Source organism: Pygocentrus nattereri, chromosome 4 (genome assembly GCF_015220715.1).
Source record: "Pygocentrus nattereri isolate fPygNat1 chromosome 4, fPygNat1.pri, whole genome shotgun sequence".
Taxonomy (NCBI): Eukaryota; Metazoa; Chordata; class Actinopteri; order Characiformes; family Serrasalmidae; genus Pygocentrus; species Pygocentrus nattereri.
In genome coordinates this window covers 28,303,267-28,327,383 of record NC_051214.1, presented here as the reverse complement: position 1 = coordinate 28,327,383, position 24,117 = coordinate 28,303,267, and the positions used below count along the sequence as shown (strand labels likewise).

Here is a 24,117-nt window from a genome sequence, read left to right as displayed (position 1 = left end):
TGTTGCAGCTTTCCTTGTAGTTTATCCAGGGGGGGGATAAAGTGATCCCACTTCACATGAACATATTACATTCCATTGATAGTCAACATGGTGAGCTGTTGAATACAAACAAATTCTTGCATCTGAAAAGCATGTTAGACATGCAGCATAGTAAAGAGAACAAAACATGAATGAGAAGTCACAGACAATACTCCTAGAGGCACGCCCATTACAACAGCATCTCTACAGAAGGACAGACCTGGTAAATTTTAATCTTTCCTTTTCTAGTCTGGCCTAATTGCTTTTTACATTTCAAATGCAAAACCTCATCTCTGCTTTGACCAAACCCATCTGCCTCCCATTAAATATACACAGAAAGAGACAGACAGAGAAACAGACGGAGCTAGTAGAAAACGTTTTAAACCAAGCCATCAGCAATGGCAAAAACCTGACTAGATATGGCACAATTCCGCTTTTTCTGATCTAGGATCAGCCATCACATGGAGAAAGAGGAATACAAGGAGCTGCTAAGAAGCTCAGTAGTGTTTAAGGAAAAAAAGCAATATTGAAACCTTAGCTCACACTGATGTAATTTTTATTTATTTATTTTTTTGGGGGGAAAACTACTTTGATGCCAACACAGTGGAGACTGGAATTTTTTGCTGCTCTCAGACACAAGCACTGAATTGTGCTGGCTGGCCATAGGGTTATGCGAAAGGTTATAATACTGACCAGTTTTGATGGCTTTCTACAGTAAGCGTTAAGATTAATGATCAAACTGAAGTAATTAAACTGTGTCAAGTTAGTTAAGCTTACCCTGGGAAACAGCACAGCAATATCCGTTTTCTGATTGCTGTACATTAATATTTAAAGCACAAAGAACATATTCATTCTCCTATTCATTAAAATGGCGCAGTCATACAGTGTTGTCACCAAACAGATGAAAAGGCTAGAACTGGAAGTTATCCATTAACATCAACTGTTGAGGTTAGACAAGCTTTGACAAAATCCCCAACAACCTAATTAATTTAGGTTGGCGTTTAATATCATAGCACTGCTAATGCGAACAAGACGGGAAACGACAAATCTCCCACGGTAACATTAACTCAAATGACATTGATGACAGACAATCTCATGCCTTTTACATGCAGAGAAACTAAATGTCATTAATCATTCAAAATGAAGGACACTCAACATTTAGGTGTTTTACAAAGTCTGAATTAAAGCTTGAGTAAAGCCTGCTCAGCCTCACAACAGTTGCTTCAGAAACAGTGCATTTGTGGGCAGAGCTGACAAGTTGATTTTGACAGCTGTGGTAGGAGCTTGGTTTGGTGATTAAGATACATAAAAGCACAAAGAAAGCAAGTTTCTTTCACAGCTCACTAGTATTATCCTTCACTGTTACAGACCTGTAGGAAACCTTTGAGTACCAGTTCCTCAAAAAGATTCAACCTAAACACCCAAAAAGGGCTCTGCTAAACAACCTTGAAATGGTATGGAGAACCATGGTTACATAATTAACACGAACGCACACAGGCACACGTGCGTCTAAAAGTAAAGCTTAACATCCTGCAGCATCAAGTGATGGATATGCTGTCGGAAGGACTGATGGCCAGTGTCAAATCACTGAGTCTCTCCCTAACCCACAAGCTATAGCTTCCAGGAAGACACACACATAGACACTCAAGCTGCAAGACAAACACATGCCCCAGTTTACATGCAGCAGGGCTGGCCTCAAAACCAAAGAGCTGTGCCGCAGTTAGACATCATCCTTCATTTATTTTCCAGTCAAAATGCCCATTAAAAAGGCAAAGGTATTTAGCTTTTCAGGAGATATTTATGAGGAGGTTAGATGTAAAATAATCCCCTGGCATAAGGAGGTGGAAAGTCAAAAGAAAAGTGGGGGTGGATTTTCTTCCAAAACTGAAGTTAAAAAGGGAAAAAAAGAATAAAAGACAGAAAATGGACCACAAAAATGTCACCTTTAGATAAAGCTTTCATCTTAGAAAGAAGAAAGACAAACAGAAAAAAGACACAGGTGTTTGTCCATCCTTCCACCGCGAGAAGACAACACTAAGCATAAGAGCATGCACGGCTGTCAAGGGAACGATAGAGGGGAAAAAAGAAAGACAAAGAAGCTGCTGGTGTACTCAGAACAATGGACTGACCACCCCAGAACCCAGACCATCACTGAATGCATTTGGAATTACTCAGATTATCTCAGACACCTGCTAAGACTGAACTATGAAGGTGGTGGAAAAATAACCCAGCAGATTCCTGTAAGTATGTTTTCCAAAAAAACTTTTTACTGCTCACAGTAAAAGCAGAAAAAAATAAAGTTGAATCTGCTGTGCAATTTCCTGTCAAATTGTATGTTCCCCCACACCCCAGCCCAGGACACGGAAAAGTGAAAAACTTCCATTTAGGGGCTTAAAAGGTTTTGACTGGAAGTAAAATAAAGGTGCTCAGTTTTGCACAGTACAGTAATGTAGCAAGACTTCTTTCCAAGACACTTTGGACCACTGGATTATTCATTATCAAGTTCACATAACATCAAAGGGAGACGGGATTTTCAATGGGTGTAAAAAATACTACATAATAAATGAAGCTACAAAGTTCACATGACAGCAAAAATATACACTATACACACAACTTTTCTTCGGCTGCGCCCACAAAATGAAAAACACTATCGCATATTAATATGCCCCAAACAGGAACAAGGAACTAAGCATTACTGCAATGTGGGAGATGCAAAAAGAAAAAGTCTACACCATCAGAAAAAAGGCACTGTGCAGGAATGCTTTTTTTCCATGTATCTTACAGGTACAAAAAGTAAATGCACAACAATTTTAAGGTCCAACTGCACCTTAAACAAGTTTTTTTTCCGGGGAAAAAGTACACATTTGTTTGTTGTTTTTAAAAAACAACAACAAAAAGACTGGAGACAAGGAAGGGTGTGTGGAGTCAATGTAACTTACAAAATACAATTACAATGAACTGTGCTACAAATTGTGTTCCCTAATTAAAAGATATTAAAGACAAGCCCTTGAGGGCCTCACCCCAGTAACAAGAGGGGCGCTGCCCCACTGACAGTTTGGCATCTTTTATATGAGTGGAAAATGCAAGAAACCACCCAGTAAACTTGGACCAGTTATGCCATATGGTGATCAGCTCAGTGGCACACTTCTCCGCTTCCACAACATACGAATTTTAAACACCTGCCAATATCTCTGAAATTCTACTATCAAAGAAGAATCTTACTTTCACTCATATATACACACACTTGACCCTCAGGCCACCCATCACAACATAGAGAAAGCTCCAAGAGAAGTAAAAAGCCCTACCTCAGCTCTCTCTATCAGCTCAAGGAGTCCACTCCTGTCGCAGAGTCTCTCTTTTTACACACCTGTCCTCTTTTTCTTGTCCTCCTCTTTTGGAAAAATGAATTGGTCTGTGGGTCGGGAAGACCCCGTCGAAATGTCAAAGTGTGTGTCTCCGTGGGTGTGGATATCCCAGCAGTAGATAGGAATCCTCTCTCCTGCAGCAGCGGGAGCAGGCTGGCTGACTCAACAGCTCTGCGAGGGTGACTACAGAGGCAACAGCAGAGTCAGGCTCAAACACACACACACACACACACACACCCACACCCACATCCAATCTCTCCATATACACACACACTGCCTCAGCACACACACAGCAGGGCCTATCGCCACTATCCATACTCATCACTACCTTATTCCTTAGAATAGTTGCACCCCTCTCTTCTCCCCCACCCCCCCTTTACTATGCTTGATTTTACTCTCCTTTGCGCTCTCTCCTCCACTACAGCCCCCACCATCACACTTCTGGAGGTATATCTTTGAGGATGCTTAAGGACGAGCAGTTGGAAGAGCTAAGCCGATGCCCAGGGGTAAAGTGAGTCTACTTACTTACTACATGGTGGGAAGGAAGCAAAAGCAGAGCGCAATCCTTCAAAAAGGAGTGCAAGGGAAATGCAGATCCATCCATATTAACTCAGATGCCTGCAACAGACATAATAAACCAGAACAGTGATCAGTAATCTCTTGTATCTCTTGCTGATAAATATCTTTAGTTTGAAAAATATTTTGGCATTATTAAAACACAGAACACCTGTTAATCTCCATCAGCCCTTTATACTTATTCATGTTAGCTGTGTTTCAAACATTTACGTACACTACATACAATGGCCTTGTCAATCTGTGTTTGACCAAAGTGAAGGAATTACTTTGTTACCATATACACCTGGCAGAGAAAAGAGAACGCAGTTATATTTTCATTTGTGAGTTCACATCAAATGCATGGGTATAGAAAAAAAAATTTCATAGTAGTCATTAATAATCATGTTCAGCATTACAAGGTATTACTTGTTTTGGGAAAAAAAATAAATCATGAAATAATAAGCACTGTACAAAACTCCCAAGAAACTATACTTAAGTGAAAGTATGTGTAAATACCCATCCTGGATCGGGGCCTTGTCGTGGCGGAAAGGCTTGTGTGTCTAGGGATCTTCAGAGCTAAGTCATCAGGAGCAATATGTTCCTGGTAGGGTCTCCAAGGGCGAACAGGTCTGGAGTGAAGACCCAGACCAACACGCTCCAGAAACCCACCATGAAAAACAGGCACAGAATACCGTGTACCCTGCCCAGCATAGGTCACCGGGACATACCCCTGGAGCCAGCCCTGGTGTTAGTGTCACCCGGCGAGTGCCTAGTGGCCGGGCAGGTCCAGCATGGGGGAGCGGTGCAGTGCTGCACAGGCAGTGGGAGATTGCAGGGGGGACCTTGGCGAGTCCCCAGCTTTCGGCCGTGCAGTTGGAGTTTGTCCCAGTGGACGGGAGGGTCACCTCAATGCAAATTAAAATTGCAGAGAGGAAAACTCTGACTGTGGTGTGTGCCTATGCACCAAACAACAGGTCAGAGTATTTGGCCTTCTTGGAGCGAATGGGCGGGGTTCTGGAAAGGGTCCTGCCTACAGGCTCCATAGTCTTACCGGGGGACTTCAATGCTCATGTTGGCAATGACTGGAAGACCTGGAGAGGCGTGATTGGGAAGAACAGCCTGTTATTGGACTTCTGTGCCAGGCATGGATGGTCCATAACAGACACCAAGTTCGAACACAGGGATGTTCATAAATGTACATGGTACCAAAGCTCCTTGGGCCAGAGGTCAATAATCGACTTTGTTGTCGTTTCATCTGACTTGGGACCATATGTTCTGGACACTCAGGTAAAGAGAGGTGCTGAGCTGTCAACTGATCACCATCTGGTGGTGAGTTGGATCAGATGGCAGGGAAGACTGATGGTCAAACCCGGTAGGCCCAAGCGAACAATGAGGGTGTGCTGGGAACGACTGTTCGAGGCCCCTGTTCGGAATGATTTCAACTCCCACCTCTGGGAGAGCTTTTCTTATGTCCTGGGCCAGATAGGGGACATAGAGTCTGAATGGACCCTGTTCGAAACCTCCATTGTGGAATCTGCCAGGCATAGCTGTGGACACCAGTAGTGAGGGAGGCCGTCAAGCTGAAAAAAGTGGCCTTTAGGGACTGGATGGCCCGAAGGACTCCCGACTCAGCAGAGAGGAACCAAGAGGCGGAAAAGTTGGCATCAACAATGGTGGCAGAAGCAAAATCCAGAGCGTGGGAGGAGTTTGGCGAAGCCATGGAAAAAGACTTTCGGGCTGCTTCAAGGAGGTTCTGGACAACTGTCCGGCAACTCAGGAGTGGTTGGAGTGGCTGCACCCATGCTGTATTTGGCAAGGATTGAGAAACTCTGATTTCAATTGAGGATACTGTCGGGTCGGTGGAAGGAGCACTTTGAAGAATCCCTCACAGGAGTCAGGGCTGGAGGCCTCTGGCATGTCAAGCTCCATTTCCGTGGTGGAGGTCACTGAGGTAGTTGGCAAGCTCTTCAGTGGCAAGGCACTGAGGGTGGATGAGATTCATCTGGAGATGATTAAGGCTCTGGATATTGTGGGGCTGACATGGCTGACGCACCTCTGCAATATTGCATGGACCTCAGGAACAGTACCCTCGGACTGGCAGACCGGGGTGGTGGTCCCCATTTTTAAAAAAGGGGACTGGAGGGTGTGTGCCAACGATCGGGGTATCACACTGCTCAGCCTCCCTGGGAAAGTCTATGCCAAGGTGCTGGAAAGGAGACTCCGACCGATAGTTGAACCTCAGATTGAGGAGAAACAATGCAGATTCCGTCCTGGCCTTGGAAAAATAGACCAGCTTTTCACCGTCTCGTGGATTGTTGAGGAGGCATGGGAGTTTGCCAACCCAGTCTACATGTGTTTTGTGGATTTGGAGAAGGCTTACGACCAGGTTCCCCGAAATATCTTGTGGGAGGTCCTCCGGGAAAATGGGGTACCAGGGCTACTACTCTGGGCCATTCGATCTCTGTACTCCCAGAGTGACAGCTGTGTTTGTATACTCAGTATTAAGTCGGACCATTTCAGTGTTAGCATTGGGCGCTGGCAGGGTTGTGCCCTGTCTCCACTCCTGTTCGTGATATTCATGGACAGAGTGTCAAGGCGTAGCCGAGATCAGGAGGGCATTATGTGTGAAGGCCGGAGGGTGGCGTCTCTGCTATTTGCAGACGATGTTGTTCTTTGGCTGAATCACATGGATGCCTCCAGCGCTCACTGGAGCGGTTTGCAGCTGAGTGTGAAGTGGTTGTTATGCGGATCAGCACCTCCAAATCTGAGTCCATGGTCTTAGCCCAGAAAAGGATGCCATGCCCACTCCAGGTAAGGGGAAAGGACTTGCCCCAGGTGGAGGAGATTAAGTATCTATGGGTCTTGTTCACGAGTGATGGGAAGAGGGATTGTGAGATCGGCTGCAGGCTGGGACAGATGGCAGCAGTAATGCGGTCACTGTACCAGACTGTAGTGGTGAAGAGGGAGCTGAGTCATAAGGCCAGTTAAGTGATACTTTATTAATCCCACAAACAGGGAAATTCCACCTCCGCATTTAACCCATCCGTGAAGTGAAACACCACATACACACTTGGGGGCAGTGAGCACACATGACCGGAGTGGTGGGCAGCCCAATCCATGGTGCCCAGGGAGCAATTGGGGGTTAAGTGTCTTGCTCAAGGACACCTCAGTCATGTGCTGTCAGCTCTGGGGATTGAACTGGCAACCTTCTGGTCACAGGGTCAGTTCCCTAACCTCCAGCCCACGACTGCCCATCTCATCATAACCTCCCAAAGCTCTCTGTCCATCTGCATCCTGACCACCACCTATGGTCATGAGCTGTGGGTAATGACCAAAAGAATGAGATCGCGAATACAAGCGGTGGAAATTAGCTTTCTTCGTGGGGCGGCAGGCTACACTCTATTTGATAAGGTCATCCGGGTGGAGCTCCTCCACATTGAGAGGAGCCAGCTGAGGTGGCTTGGGCATCTGATTCGGATGCCCCCTGGATGCCTCCCGGTGGGGGTCGTCCTAGGATCCACTGGAGGGATTACATCTCCAAGTTGGCCTCGGAGCGGCTTGGGGTCCCTGGGAATGAGCTGGAGGAAGTTGTGGGAGACAGGGTCATCTGGGATTCTCTGCTCTCCCAACTGCTACCACAACCCTATCTGGATTAACCAGTTAACGACGATGATGATGATGATGATGATGATGTGTGCAAACAGGTATTCTGTGCCCAAATCTTTCCAACATTTGAACAAACTAAACTGCTAAAGTAAAAAAGCAAAATGTGCTAAACAGGAGCTCTAGTGAAGTGGTGCTTACACAGATCCACTTATGGGCAGCAGGAACTCAAAGGACTGGACAAAAAAGGAGAAATCTCAATTTGTAACAGTAATTTGAGGGACAAAATGAAAATGTAAGCAGTAAGAAGTGCTGGAAATTTAATACAACAAGTATGTAACTTCAATAATAGTAAACACAAATAAAGCTTAAAAGTAATGAAGTAATATTCAGCCCTGATAGCAACTTTTTCCTTGATTACTCAAGAAACTATGCAATTCAAGCTGGCTTCTTCTCTTGTAAGTGTGGGAACCCACTGATCTATGGTTTGTTGACCTTGAATGAAAATAAAACAGTTTCCAGAGAGAGTTGTTTTAATTCTTCCCCCTCAATACATTAAACTCAGCAAACAGTTATATCCTCCATGCCAAAATAAAAAAGGTTAATTCCGGTCTTTGTAGATGATGTTAATTTAATTTCATTCAAAAAACCAAATTTACCAGGGACATTTACATTCTTAGCTACATATGGCGTATGGGTTTAAATTTCTAGGTATCGTCAGCCTTGGTTTCAGTTAGTGCAGGCATTTACACTTAGGCAGGAAACAAAGTTACACTGGGTTGGAGCTCTGGGAGACACGCCAAAGCATTTATTAAAAAAAACATTTATAAAGCACCTTATAAACATACAACTAACACTAAAATGCTGCTTCCAATAGTTAAATTAATAGTTTTCACTAGTACAACAAGTAAAATAGCCTTAACCATATGGCTTTAACTAGCTACTCATTTAACTAGCTAGTTAGCTTCACCTGTTTGAGCAGCTCTATTAACCAGTCTCACTCATTAACCACAAACAGTCTCATTTTTATTTTAAAAACAATTCATGGCAATTACCTTCTTTCCTTTCTCCCATCACCCAGGTAACATTAAACCAGTCTTTTCATTGTATGTTCAGTAATGTAATGTCAATGTTTCTAGCAAGCAGTCAGAGCTGGTAACTGCTAATTGCTAATTAACAGCAGAAGCAGGGAGCACAGTGCAACTTTACTAGTGCTTTACTGAAAGTCAGCTACCCTGAATAAAATGTAACCGTCCAACAAATTCACCAAATAAACAATGAGGAAAAGATGCCGTCTGTGCTCAACTCATTAGGCCATTGCCAAGACACAGCTGCAGATAATGATGAGCGGGTGGAGCTAGAGCAGGAGTGGACCAATCAAGAGGAGCAGAGGAGCGGCAGAGCCAATGAGGCGTCTCCGTAGTGTTTGGTGCAAGCCCTTTAAATAAGCATTATACAACAGTCACTTCCGTCCACGCAAGCTGATTGGTTAGGAAGTGTTCTAACCGAGCCATTTAAGAGCCTGTTATATCACTATTCTTCCTGTTATATCAAAAACAGGACTGCTAATCAGCAGAGGGCGCTCGCGAGTGAGTCCTCAATGAATGGGAGTAAATGGTGCTAAACAGCTAAAATCGAAAAGTTAAAATAGTTTCTAGTCACTCGCAGAGAACATTTCTTTAATATTAAAGTAGAAGGATGTATTTCACTGAAAGAAAAAAAATCGTACCTATACATTTAATGCTAGAGAGTGATTATTGATTGGCGAGTGGAGCAGCTCATTGGCTGTTCGGGCTCACTGACGTCATGGACATAAATAAGGTGCTGTCTTAAACTCCTATAGTTCGAGTTTCAAAACTCTTAAAAATATAACAGCAGTGTCAAAATGTTTTATGCTACTCTGGGTTCAGGAAATTATTGTATTTTTTTTAAATAAAAAATTTATAAACTATGATTTTGCTGAAATGCTCCATATCAACCCATTCATTTTGGACTCACTCTGGAGTGCCCTCTAGCGTTTGAGAAACCCGGAAGACATTGCAGAGTGGTAATTCTTCTCTCCACAAGTTCTCTGATAACATCTCGGGTTCTTCACAAAGGCTGTATCACGCCGCTGAGATGCCGTTGCTAAGCAATGACTTTGCTAGGAGACGGTCAAGCTATTTGAACGCTTTTACATCTTACTTTGCGCACAAACAGACAATGGACACTTTTAAGATTACAGATTTGGTCAGACTCTGAATATATAAGCCTTTTTGGGGGCAGTCATGGGCTGGAGGTTCGTGCACCAGCCCTGTGACCAGAAGGTCATCGGTTCAATCCCCAGAGCTGACAGTACGTGACTGAGGCATCTGTGTGTGTGTGCTCACTAGTATGTATGTGGTGTTTCACTTCAAAGATGGGTTAAATGCGGAGGTGAAATTTTCCCGTTGTGGGACTAATAAGAGTCACTTAACTTCAGAGGTGGACGAAGTACACAAATCATGTACTTGAGTTAAAGTAGATACCCAAGGTGAAATATTACTCCAGTAAAAGTAGAAGTCCTTACTTTTGACCTCAACTTGAGTAAAAGTACAAAAGTATTTGCTTTCAAATGTACTTAAGTATCGAAAGTAAAAGTACTAAAAGATTAATTATGGCTCTAATGTCCTGTTATCATTTTTATAACAAGACTCGCTTCATGAACTCATTTTTAGGTGAAAATCCTCCAGCGTCTCTCTTGGTAAACCAGTCTTTTAATAGAACGTCATTAATTAGTGACGCTGACTTCTATTAAAATGATCATAAGCACAAAACACTGAAGGCAAACAGTTTCCATCAGGTAGAACCGAGTGGCTCTGAAATCACTTTTACACACAAGCAAGGTTTCAGTTTAAGATTACTTTGTAAATTAGTTACAAGTTGAATAAAAACGGGCTTTAAACTCAGGATCACAAATAAATTTTCCTTTACTGTATTGATCTGTAGGTCTCTGTTCATAAACATAAACTAACTGAAACTAATTTACTATAAAATGAAAGTGTTTGTATGAATTCAGAAAAAAAAGAAACATGCCAGTCACGACTGCATACGTGTACATATTTCTATATTGTGGTCTATTTACACAAAGTTAGGTTAGTTCCATCATTGGTGTTCTTGCTTTGCGCTTCTTTTGTTTTGACATGTTACGCTTTTATACACACAAAAAACAAAAGGAACAACAGATTTCTCTAAATGTAGTGGAGTAAAAAGTAAGATATTAGACTTTGAAATGTAGTGGAGTGAAATAAAAAGTCGCCCAAAATGGAAATACTTAAGTAAAGTACAGATACACAAAAAAATTACTTAAGTACAGTAACGAATTACATTTACTTAGTTGCTGTCCACCACTGCTTAACTTGCACTAAATTCCCAAACTGTCATTACCACTGAGCGGAGTCTGAGCAAATCGGACTGAGCCATAAAACTGCCGCAATAAAAAAAACAATCTTGCTCAGTGGTGATGGCTGTTTGGGAATTTAGTGCAAGGAGCTGGAGAACGAACTGCCAGCTGTGCAGCAAGTGAGTGGAGCTCACTCTGATGTAGCAAGCTGCTTGTTAAGGAACTATAATTTGCCAGAAGGAATTACTAACATTAAAACATTAACTATCAAGTTCACGGCCCAATTTATTAATTTCTTACTTTATTTACTTAACTGTTGTTTAAAAGCAGTAGAACACCCAACGTTGTGTCTTATCGTGTATAACACACTCCCTCTCGTGTTCTATTGCTTAAATACATTTTATATAAAACCTGTAATGATATAAATATTGAAACTGTTTTAGTGATTTATTAACTGGGGTATATATAATAACAGCTTATGTTGATTTCAATTTGAATCAAACAATAGCTTCACAAATTTTTTTGTCAAACTAAAGGTCCAAACTAAACTATAGGATGCGAAGGCAAACTTATTATAGTCATCTGTACTTAAAATATAGCACGTATATGATCATGAGAACAACCCTAAACTTCAGGACCTGCACTACTGTAGACTGAATAGGTAAAAATATGTAACGTTGGTTTTCTAGACATTACAGAAGCAGTGAATTCAAAACGGGCTGTTTTTGCAGCTTAGGTTCTAGTTCATATGGACTGTATGGAATGGAGAGTGAAGGGTAGATACTGGAAAATTCACAGTGCTAAAAAAAACTATCAAACTATTTTATTTCAAAGACGCAAAGACATATGATCCTTCATGATATGGGCCTATAAAAGGCACCATAACAAAATGGGCTACCTTAAGATTTTGAGTGTATAGAGCTTCAAATAATTAAATATAAGTTAACAGAATGCAAGACACAGTTTATTGTTGTGTTTACTTACTGTGCTATATGGCATATAAAAAGCATGATTCAGCACATTGCCATTATGGTCTAGATTTACTAAATCTACAAGAGTATTTCATTTAAATGAATCTATCTATCTATCTATCTATCTATCTATCTATCTATCTATCTATCTATCTATCTATCTATCTTCTGGGAGTCTGAAAAATTTGTCCTTCTAAATTGCCTAAAATTACCAGGGTTTGGTTTTACGTTGGCTTTTGCTTTTTAGATTCTGCACCATGCCACCCCCACCCTCAGTGTCCTCTTCTTTGAAAACCAAAGTATGGTCACCCTTGTCTTAACCCCTCCATGTCCAACAACTAAATTTAGTTTGGTAAGAAAAAGTGCTACTTTAAAGTTCTATAGTACTATAATGTTGTGTACAGTTATAACTTGGACAAACATCATTAGAATTTTTTGACTGTCTGTAATATTCATCTCTTTTTTAAGAATCCAAACTGTTAGCTGTTTTGTAACAAATCAGTTTTTCACTTTAGCCATCTGGTTTGATTGATTTGAAATATTTATTAGTAATATCTGTGCTCCATCATGCTCACAGAACGTTTGAAACGAGAAAATTGTAAAATTTCACTTATACACATGAATGGTTTTACTACTTAATCTAACAGAGAATGGAGAAAGGAATTGATAACTCTGAGATGATCAACACACTTGAACAAGTTTTTAAAGGTATAGCTATCTGTAACTGAGTGAGAGTCTTTTTAAGAGACAGCTTCTCTCCTCCATGTTGAACTTCATTAGACCCATTGGGTTGGAACATTTACCTAAATGATTGCGTTTAAGCAGCTCTTACCCAAAACTAAATAAAGGAGAAACTAAGCAGGCGGAACCTGCCAAAACAGATCACCCTGTCGGGTGTGAGTCAGGCAGCTTCATTTGAGCGTGTTTAACCGGGGTTTGTGGCAAGCCTGGTGTGTCCTGACTGGTTCTGTGTGCAGGCGCACAGAGGTAATTACGTTTCCAGTCAGAGTGAGCTTTCACAGTTTCCATTCCGCTTATCAAATGTGTCCAATGCTGATCTGAGATCAGATTGCAGCGTATAAAAGCTCATTAATTACCGCAGGTTAGCCCGCAGCCGGGCAGCGGGACGGCGCTGGGGTAATTGAAAAGGCTTCCTGCTGTGTGTGTGTGTGAGTGAGAGAGATGAATTGCTTGTGCATGTGTGAGAGATGTGATTGTAGCTGTGGCAATGTTTGCTCGTCCTCGTGCTTATGACTGTGAGGGCTGTGTGTCTGAGGCTCAGCATGTGTTTTGTGTTGTGTGTATTGTGGTATTTATACAGTGTGTTATACAGCTGCTGTGTGACAAGGTGGCAGAAAGCATGTGTGTGTGTGTGTGTGTGAGAGAGAGCTTGCGGTAGCGTTTTTAGGGATGAGCCTGTCATAGAAAAGTGGAAGAGGGTTTTGGAGGTTAAACAGTGTTGGCCATTTCTGCTGATGAGGGCCAAATTGAATGTCTGCAGTCTGGTTCAAATAGAGAGAGAGGGAGAGAAGGGGAAAGACAGAAAAAGGAGGGGGAGAGTTGAGAGTAACTTACGGATAGCGGGAGAGAGTGAGGGTGTAGAAAGGGGAGAGAGAGAGAAGAGAGAGAGAGAAAGAAAGGGGAAGAGAAAGTGATAGGTAGAAAGAGAGAGATAGAGGGTGTGAAAAAAAGAGAATGAGGAATTGGGGAATGAGAGAGAGGTAGTGAATGAGAAAGGAAAGAGCGATAGGGAGAGAGAGATAGAGGGTGAGAAAAAGAGAAATGAAGAGAGAGAGAAAAAGATTAATTGAATTGAGAAAGGAAGTGGGAAGAGAAAGAGAAGGAGAGAAATAAGAAAAGAGAGAAAAAGAAAGAGGGACTACAAGAGGTGGTTGAGAAAGGGAGAGAGAACACGAGAGGGACGGATAGGTATGAGATAGGTATGGAATGGAGAGAGAGAGAGAGAGAGAGAGAGAGAGAGAGAGAGAATAAGGAATTAGGAGCTGAGGGAGAGAAAGAATGGAGAATTAGGGAATGAGAGAGAGAGAGAGAGAGAGAGAGAGAGAGAGAGAGCAAGAGAATGAGGAATTGGGGACTGAGGCAGAGAGAAAATGGGGAATTAGGAAATGAGAGAGAGAGAATTGGGAATTAGGTAAAAAGAGAGAAGGATAGAGGTAGAAAATATGAGAGACCAGGGGTTAGGGAGTAAGAGAATGAGAGTGGTGGAGAGAGAATTAGATATAACAGGAGAGAGAGAGAGAGAGAGAGAGAGAGAGAGAGAGAGGGTGGGGGGGGGCGATGAGGAATTAGGGACTGAGGCAGAGAGAGAAAATGGGGAATTAGGGAATGAGAGAGAGAGAATTGGGAATTAGGTAAAAAGAGAGAAAGATAGAGGTAGAAAATGAGAGACCAGGGGTTAGGGAGTAAGAGAATGAGAGTGGTGGAGAGAGAATTAGATATAACAGGAGAGAGAGAGAGAGAATGAGGAATTAGGGACTGAGGCAGAGACAGAAAAAGGGGAATTAGGGAATGAGAGAGAGAGAGAGAGATACGCATTATGTTGTTCTGTAAATGTAATCCTGTTATCTCATAACACTGAGTTGTGCTGTAAATAAAATTGGACACAGTAAAGTTTGATCATAATAAAGGTTGTATATCGGGGGTGCAGGTACAGTGAAATACACTAAAACACTTGAACACATGCACACTACCCACACATATATCCACACACACACACACATTTACACGTACCAATGAAACACTTATACATGGGTCTGAATGACTGTACAAAGGCTGCAGTCACTGGTCAGAGCATGACGGTTTTCATCATGCCTGGAAGTCACTGCACTGTAACGGGAAGGCAGAGTTTTACAAAATAAGAGCATGTTCAGCAGCACAAAAGAAAAGGGCTGTTGGAAAATCTCCTTTCAACCTGTTTTAAGAATGAACAAACAACTGCTCTTATCAGTTTAATCAGCCTTTGAGTAACAGCTATATTATATCAGAATTTTTCGTCCATGTCCTGTGACTGCAGTCTGTGTACAACCATTCAGACACACATTTACACGTTTCATAGGTGCGTGCAAGTAGTGTGTATTTCACCTTAAATGGTCCCATACGTATCTGTGGTGAGTTTTCAGACACTGTATGGAAATCCCAGAACTGTTTGACCTACCAACATTCAACCCTGCTACAAATGAGTGTACGAGGCAATGCTATCAGTTTTAGTTTGTTCTATTGTTTGACCACATAGTGCACACATTCAGTCAGCTCTTTAGCTATTCATCTTAATTCTCTTGAGATGTACAGGTACATTACACCCCCTTCCCCACACACACACACACTCACTCCCTCACAAGCAGGCCTACACCATTTTCTATACCTTCGCACCGTCTCATCTCTCGAGGTTAAAGGGTTGTCACGGCTCTTCCAACAAAGACTGATGGGTTAGTCATCAATGAGCTAAGCCATCCTTCATTCCTCTTTTCCTCCCTTTCCTCTCCTTCTTCCCTCCATCCAAAAGCCAAATCAATACAAATTGCACTTCTCCCTCAAGCCTGGTCCGTCCCATTCTGGCCGGCAGTACACACTCATAAATTAGGCTCTGAGCCACAGAGCAGACAGATAGAGCTTCTAATCAGAAAATGAGATGGAGAGAGCAGCCTGAAGGAAAGACCTACTGCATCTATTACATTATCACAGTGCAGGAGAGGGACCTGCACAAAACAGCCCATAGCCTGCTTCTCACATTACAGCACACTACATTTAGGTTTGGAGATAAAGCTATAAAAAATACCATCGTTTATAGCTCAGTGTGTAGAGTCATGAAATACACCGTGTTTTAATGCCTGTATGCCCTCAACTTCAATTTTTGATTTAAATAAAAATTGCAATGCTGATTTTACAAATTGCTGCTATCAGTACAAAACATTGTATCTCCAAAATGGTAATTTTACAGGAGAAGGAAAAAAACTTTACTTTTAATGTAAATCAGTGGAAACAGACTTTTTTTCCCAAGTCATTTTGGGTCATTTCTTTTGGTCCATTTATTGTGAAATTCACACACAATGGAAAGGGCAACAGGCATTTTCAAATTATCTCAAAAACTGAAAAATGGAAAAAATGGAGATACAAGGTTTATTCCGACAGCAGCGATATACTGTATATATATTTCTTTTTTCCATTTTTCAGTTTTTGAGATAATTTGAAAATGCTTCTTGCCCTTTCCATTGTGTGTGAATTTCACAATAAATGGACCAATATATATATATATATATATATATATAATATAAATATAAGAATAAATATTGGATGAGCTTGTCTTTACAAACTTTCAAACTTTTGGTCATAAAGTGTAATTTTCTACATGAACATAACTGCACATTCTCTACAGAGACCACTCTTCTGTACATTTTACTTTACACTTACTCCTAATTAGCTGAATTTAATGTATTGTAATATAATGTATTACATGTCCTCTAGTATCCCAGAATGCTGAGGAAATGATGAAACTTCTTAAATTTCAGCTTTGAAAGATGTGAAATGAACGGATACCGTACAAATGGAAAATAAAGAAAGGGCATTTGCTCCTGTTGGTTCTGTTTCCCAAAGAATATTTAAGATCAGCATCAACACCTGAGACAATGGGACCTCCATAATATGAGCCTTTACACACACAAACACATATAGATTCTCACACACACACATACACACACACACACACACACACACACACACAAGATGCTCTGGTTGGTCAAAGTGCCATGAAAATGCCAGATGCACATCAATCACACAACTACAACCTTCGGACAAACATCTGACGGAAGTGTGCCGGAAGTGCCATGAACTCAATTTCAATGCATTTATGGAGACGAGGGCCTTGAACAGCACAAATGGGCTTTAAGCTGGGGTCCAGCTATTGTCTGACAGGAGATAGAGTTGAAGGGTTTACACACAAAAGCAGACAATGGAGGGCTATCTAGCAGACAATAACACTGGAATTAGGCTCTCCAGCCCTTCCTCTCACCCAGAGATCAAAAGACTGGGGTGCAGGGGATCCTATTACACTGAATGGTGAAGGCGTTGTGTCCATTATAGATACCGTGGTGTGTGTGTGTGTGTGTGCATGCGTGCATGTGTGTGTGTTTAAGGGGCTCCCCTTAGCTGCCTATGTGTACAATATGGTGAGTTTAAGCCATTAGACCTAATGCATTTAAATGAGTCCACTTTGGGCAGGGACGATGCCTCTATACAGTGTGAGTTATTGTAGTAATAGGGGGCCAAGCACTGTAACTCGCTGCAAGAACAGCTTAACGATTTTTTCCTTTTTTGGGGGTCCACCTCCTCATTTGCATATCCACCATCTCACCCGAGAGAAGCGTTTAATTTCCACAGATCACGTGAATATTTATGAGCTGATTTCCCCTAAGGCTTAACCACATCGAGGAACTGAGGCTTACTGAAAATGGCCATCTATTTCTGTTTCTCTTATTCAGCTAAGCTCTCTCTCTCTTACACTTTCTTATGTCTGTCTCTCTCTCTCTCTCTCTCTCTCTCCCTTTTTTCCTTGGGTTCTCTCACTCTCTCACTCTCTTTATTTGCTCACTATGTCTCATTCTCTTGCTTAGGAGCTTTCTGACTCTCTCTCTCTCTCTCTCTCTCTCTCTCTCTCTCTCTCTATCTCTCTCTTTTCCCCTTTCTCCCAGTCATTCCTCTGTCACTCATTCTCTCTTTCTGTTTCTGTCTCCATTTTCTCTTCCAAGGTGAGAAATACCTTGGTGAGGGAATCCTTGGGGATGCAATGATGTGCAAACCATTTAAACCCCATAGTGAATTGAATATAGTGCAAAGGCAACATATCAAATGTTGAAACTGAAAATATTTATTGTTCTTTGAAAAATCTATGCCCATTTTGAATTTGATGCCAGCCACATGTTTTAAAAATTTTGGGACAGGGGTAAGTTTATCACTGTGTTGCACCATCTTTTCATTTAAAAACACTTTGGGAACGTTGTCTGGATGGCAGCATATGTTTCTGCAAATGATTCACAAAAAGGAATTTCACATTTTGATTCATTGGACCACAGGACACTTTTCCACCACGCCTTCTTAAATTTGTTTGGGCCGAGGGAAGGTGGCGGCGTTTGTGGATCCTGTTTATGTATGGTTTCTTCTTTGCATGGTGGAGTTTTAACTTCCATTTGTGGATGCATCAACGGACTGTGCTCACAGACGTTGGTTTTCAGAAGTGTTCCTGAGCCCATGCAGTGATTTCCGCTACAGAATCATGTCTGTTTTTATTGCAGGGCTGCCAATACTGGTTTTCAGTCATGTCTCTTGCGTGCAGAGATTTGTATGGATTCTCTGAACCTTTTTTATTATTATTTACTGAAGATGATGACATCCCCAGGTTATTTGCAATTTAGCATTGAGCGATTCTTGAATTGTACTATTTGCCCACACAGTCTTTCACAGAGTGGTGAACCCCTCCTCATCTTTGCTTCTGAAAGGCTCAGCCTCTCTAGGATACTCTTTATACCCCATCATGGTACTGACATGTTGCTAGTTACCCTAATTAGTTCTGGAGTATTCCTCTTGGTGTTTTCTTTCAGCATCATACAACTTTATCAGTCTTTTGTTGCCCCTGTCCCAACTTTTTAGAAATTCAAAATGTTCAATATGGGCATATCTTTTTGACATTTCATATGGTCCTTATTTCTAAATATAGGGTTTAAATGATTTGCATATCATTGCATTTATTTTTATTTACATGTTGTACAGCTTCCCACTTTTATGAGGTTGTATTTATAAAATGAAAAACTGTCCACGCAGGCTAGAATACCGCAGGATATTTTGTACACCGCTCTCTTCTCTCTCTTCCCTATCTGTTTTGCTCTTTCAATCAGTCACCCCCAGACCCCCACCCCTGTCTCTCTCTCTCTCTCTCTCTCTCTCTCTCTCTCACTCTCTCACTCTCTCACTCTTACTTTGGTGCTCCTTCTCTCTGTCTCTTGCTTTTCCTATTTTTTGTCTCTCTCTCTCTCTCTCTCTCTCTCTCTCTCTTCTCTCTCGCTTTGATACTCCTTTACTCTCGTTCTCTTGCTCTCTCCATTTGTTCTCTCTCACTCACTCTTCCCTCTCTCCCCCATTATTTTTTCTATTTATCTCATCTGTGCAAAATCCACTGATCATTTGTCACCTCCAGGCACCCCTATAGGTCAGAATATTAATATCTAAAGAAAGGCAGCAGTCTTTCTATCAACTTAATGAGAATGTGATCTTGCTAATATTCGCCCTCCAGGAAATGGTATCTATATAATTCAAGTCCTGCAGAGAAGTGTGCATTTACGCAAGACCATCAGCCGTATTACCAGGATTCAGTGACGCGTATCATTCTGCTCTCTACACTTTTAGTGGATGATGAAGTGACATTTTTGTGTGTGTATGAGAAGAGAGACAGAGTAAGAGACAGAGAAAGCGAGGTTGGTAGTGAAGTGCGAGTCTTCCCTATTATAAATCACACATGCCACTCTGTGGTAAATATTTGCATGCACTAATTGGGATCATTAATGCTTAGACAGCAGCACAGAGGCATGTGAGCAAAGCCCAGAGTGGCTAGATAAGTAAGTTCACTTCCTTAATGGGAGATCATTTAGCCTGGGCTTCTATTGTGCTGATGAATACGACTGGACACTGATAGGGGACCTGAAGGAGTGTGCATGCGTCTTTAATGATTGTTGCCTGAGGTAATGAGAAAGATATTACAGCAAAGACCAATGAGCGCCGTAATGTTGTTAATGTTTTTAATGATAAAGTGTAAAAAGTGTGTGTGTGTGTGTGTGTTGGTGACCAAAAACAAAATGGATAAAAGTATTCCTGCTGGAAAGAGAGACTTTTTTTGCGTTTGTGTTGTTGTTTTTGTTCCAGTGATTCATTAAATGGTCCAATATCTGCCTTGTCATTACAGCCTCATAGCATTCCACCGAGTTTTCAAAATTTCAGCATAATTGATGTCATGCATCTTTCCAACCTCGACTTACACAGGGACTCCATTTCCCAGAATCCCTTGGGAGATAATGTGACTGCTCCACCTAATCGCTCAACCATCATCGCTCCAACTCTCCTTAAAACTGATTTGTTTCACCTGTCTTACCTGTCATATGATTTTCTCAGTTTAATATATAAGCCCGGGCTTTAGACTAGGTTAGTTGTGAGTTATTGTTTCACTTGTAGAACAACTGAGTGTTTGGTTTTGGTTGCACCCTTTTTCGTTTTTTTTTTTTTTGGTTTTTTTTTGTGTATTGGACTCTTTTCTGGATTTCTGACCGTTGCCTTTTGCCTTTTTGCTGGTTCGGATTTGGCCCAGGCATGTACTACAACTACAATGTTTGCCAGACCCTTTAAAAGTCTCATTGCTTGGATTTTACCACAAACGTGTGACTGGGACTGTCATGTTACGATTAAGGGGGTTACAATGTGGACAGTCACTCAGAGTGGTTTGATGTAAAATTCCACTTTCTGGAGAAATGCACTGAGTCAAAATTATTCACAGTAGTGTTGATAGGAACCAGACATCTGGATAGTTTGTCTGTAAAAAGTACCTCATATAAAGTTATATGAAATGGGTATGAATGCACTGCCTGACACCTGACATTATTTTATGATCGTTTCAAGAAGGTTTTTTGGCCTAAAACACATTTTTACAAATTCATTTATGGAGGAGGGGTACCTTCATATTGTTATTAGGCAAAACAGTCCCCCAAGGAAACATTTTTTCAGATTTCTCGCTATTTTACCGTCATTAACATTATATATAAAAGCTTAGAAGACATGTGTAAGTTCACTGGTCAGTCTGGATAGTAAATAAAATTTAAACATTGTGATCCTTAGTTCTTATCACCACCTGTGCAAAGAAATCTGATTCACTATGTTTCTCTACAGTGAACCATCTCTTATCAAACCACTTCGAATGACTTTGTATACATTTCAATAGTCAACTTATTCAGAAAAATTCCCTTTTAAATGAACATGAGTTGGAGTGGATAGCAATACCTCTTATACAGTGTGCTGGTTAGCATTAACAGAGATTCTTGGTTTCCAGCAAGCCATTTCCCCCAAGTGTACTGGAAATATCCTTTTTAACCAATTATAGTGGCCAGCCTGGAAATGATACAAGATAGGCACTACTCCACTGTATGCTGGAAACAAGTACAGTCAATAACAATAAATACAGCAAATAATTCTGGAGAGTTAGTCTACATGAATAGATCATTAAAAGCCTTCTCCTTGAGATGTCTTCCCCTCAAGTCATTAAGTTGAAACTGATTGAGCCTTTTGAAATTCCCGTTCAGATGTTACACAAAGCAATCCGGCTTGGAGAATCTAACTTCAAGAGAATCTCATCTTCACTAGTCAAGAACAACTCACGCAATCACTGTGAATAGAACCATAATGAGAACTCTCAGATCTGCATGTTTGCCATATATGTGAAAAATTAAATGCAGACAAAGCAAAAAGTTCGCACACATAAAAAATCCAAGTCTTACTCTGTGAGGTGTGATTTAAAACATACTTTCCACACTGACAGCACACACGTCAACGTCTTGTATGAGAAAGGAATATCTTCAAAGTAGGGTGGTCAACTAAACCATCACACATGTGAACCATTGTACCAGTGGGATGCCTTTTACCCCGTCAAAAACATTTGAAGAACATATGCACAGCAAAGAGGAACCTTCACAGAACTACAGAATGCATGTCTGACTTTTTTGTTGATTTGTTCATTATGCTTCATGACTTTTACTTAAGCCTATCATAGCAACTGACATTAACCTACACAATCCTTTATAAAAGCTTAATCCAGGATGCATCATCTATCATAAAGGCTGCCTTGGTCAACTTTGGTGTTGACACAACACCTATATGTTTTCTGACTTTGGGTTGTCATGACATTTTTTGGGGTGAAATGACATGGTACCTTTTATCAACAGCCTTTGTAGCTTATAGTTGATTGATTATGTGAGAGTTTAAATCTTACAAATGGCAAAATTAAACTCATTTCAGACCAAGGGCCAGAGAAAATGACAAGCTTGCCAAGCTACTTTAGTGAAACTATGCTTAGGTTTGTCATACCATCAGCACATATACTGATCTATAAAGTCTCTGTCATTTCATCCCAGAAATTGCCAAGACACAACCTAATGTTCGAAAAAAAGTTGGTACATCAACTTGACATCAAGGCTGGCAAATGCAACCGTCATGACAAATGACACTTATTTTAATAAGTACTTGGTAAATGCTTATGTTTTTCTTGTCATGAAGGGCTTATGTGACTATCATTTAGCCTTACAGTAAAATGTTACCCTTTTATTTAATGTAATTATGTAATATTCAAACTCTGCAAAACATTAAGTACTACTTATTTCATTTCAAAGAAAAATTGACCAATGAGGATTTTTATTTTCTGTGGTGGATAAAAACAGTCTAGTGAGCTCTCCAATTGGTTAGGCCTTCAGGAGATGGACAGCGGTAACATGTACTACCAACAAAATTAAGAAGTAACAATTGACACAGCCAGTCACATTTTGATTTTCAATGGGTGGGTCCAATTTTGGGAGAAAAACATCATTTAAGTGGGTCAATAACTACAAATATGAGCCATAGCCTAACTAGGTGAATTTCTAGAAGTGGAAAATACTGGTGGTCACTGTATTACTTTTTACTGAAGAAATCACTGTACAACTGTTACATACAAGGTAAAATATAGGTTAATGTTTGTTAGATACTTCCAAAATATATATGCAATGTCTTTTTACACTTCTTCTTCTAACTTCTTTAATCTAGAACAACAAAAAAACAAGCTTTGTCATTTATGGCCTGAATTGAAGACATAGATCTACAAGTCATGGTTTGCTGCTGATGCACAGAATATCAAAAATACACAATTGTTGTTTTAATTGAACAACAATAATACCTCTTTATATGTTTTATTTAATATATGTGCTCTCTAATGGTGAAACCCAATATTAGTACTTATTAGTACTGTTTTTATTTTAACAGTTTTGAAGGCAGGGTAGCACATTTTTTTAGTCAATTAAAATTCAATTACTCATTAAAAAAATTGCCAATTCAAAATAACCACCCAATGAACCAACATTGACAATTCACAGTTTGCATGATAATAATGCATATTTTAAACTCTCCTACTGCTCTCTTTTACAGTAAGAAACACAAGTGGGTAATCGTTTTGATGGGAGTATGTGGCAAAATAAGATTAATGTCTTTTAAATAATTTGGTATGATGAATCATGTTAAATATAACCAGTAATATGAATTAACTATGCAGAAAGAAAGGCCACCTGATTTTAATGAAGGTCTATTTAAAGAATATTTTTATTATTTTTACTTTCAAAAAAATTTTTGCTTTTTTTGTTTTTGTTTTTTATTCTACATGGCCACAAGTCTGTGGACAGCCCTCCCAAAAATGTCTAGCAGGATTGTGTGATGGAAAGGGTCCTGGCTTGTGGGGAAGTTGAGGGTAAAAACATGTTTGTTTTATGTACTTAACTGAGATGCAGAACTAAAAAATTAAGAGAACTCAACTAAGAAGTTTGAGTTGCGTGAACTCTTGTGTGCTCAAGTCGAGTCAACTCAAGAAAATCCATGTAATCAGTTACTGTATCATTTTGAGTTGAGCTGACCTCTCACTTTCAACAGTGCATCGCTAATGTAGATTAAATCAATCACATAGCCATTGACAAACACTGGCAGTAAAATGGGTCATAATGAAGAGTCCTGTGACTTTAACTGTGACACTGTCATAGGATGCTACCTATGTCAGAAGTTAGTTTGTGAGATTTCTGTGCTGATAAATCTGCTCCGATCAACTGTAAGTGCTATTGTTGCAAAATGGAAGTGTCTACGAGCAACAACAGCTCAGCCAGCTGTAGACAACACAAACTCAGAGAGAGGAGGCAGAGTGCTGAAGCACGTAGCATGACTCAATAGTTCCAAACTGCCTCAGCACAAAACCTGTGCATCCGGAGCTTCATGAAATGTAGCTCCGGATGTGCAGCTGCACTAAAACCTAAGATCACCATGCGCATGCCTGGCACTGGCTGGAGTGGTGTAAAACAAGCCACCACTGGACTCATGGAAACATGTTCACTGGACACAATTGGTGGAGACGAACTCCAGTGTCCCAGGCACAGAGCACTGACCTCAACCCCACTGAACACCTTTTATA

At 40.8% G+C, this 24,117-nt stretch overlaps 1 protein-coding gene across 2 annotated transcripts in view; it reads right to left on the bottom strand.

Moving 5' to 3' along the window:
• The window catches only part of dab1a (DAB adaptor protein 1a), a 492,903-nt gene extending 489,316 nt beyond the window's left edge, over positions 1-3,587 (bottom strand). For both annotated transcript variants that reach the window (XM_017688942.2, XM_017688935.2), the window contains exon 1: positions 3,324-3,587. The gene's annotated coding sequence lies outside the window, so the exon portion shown is untranslated. The remainder of the gene's footprint in view (positions 1-3,323) is intronic.
• Between the last annotated feature and the right edge of the window lie 20,530 nt (positions 3,588-24,117).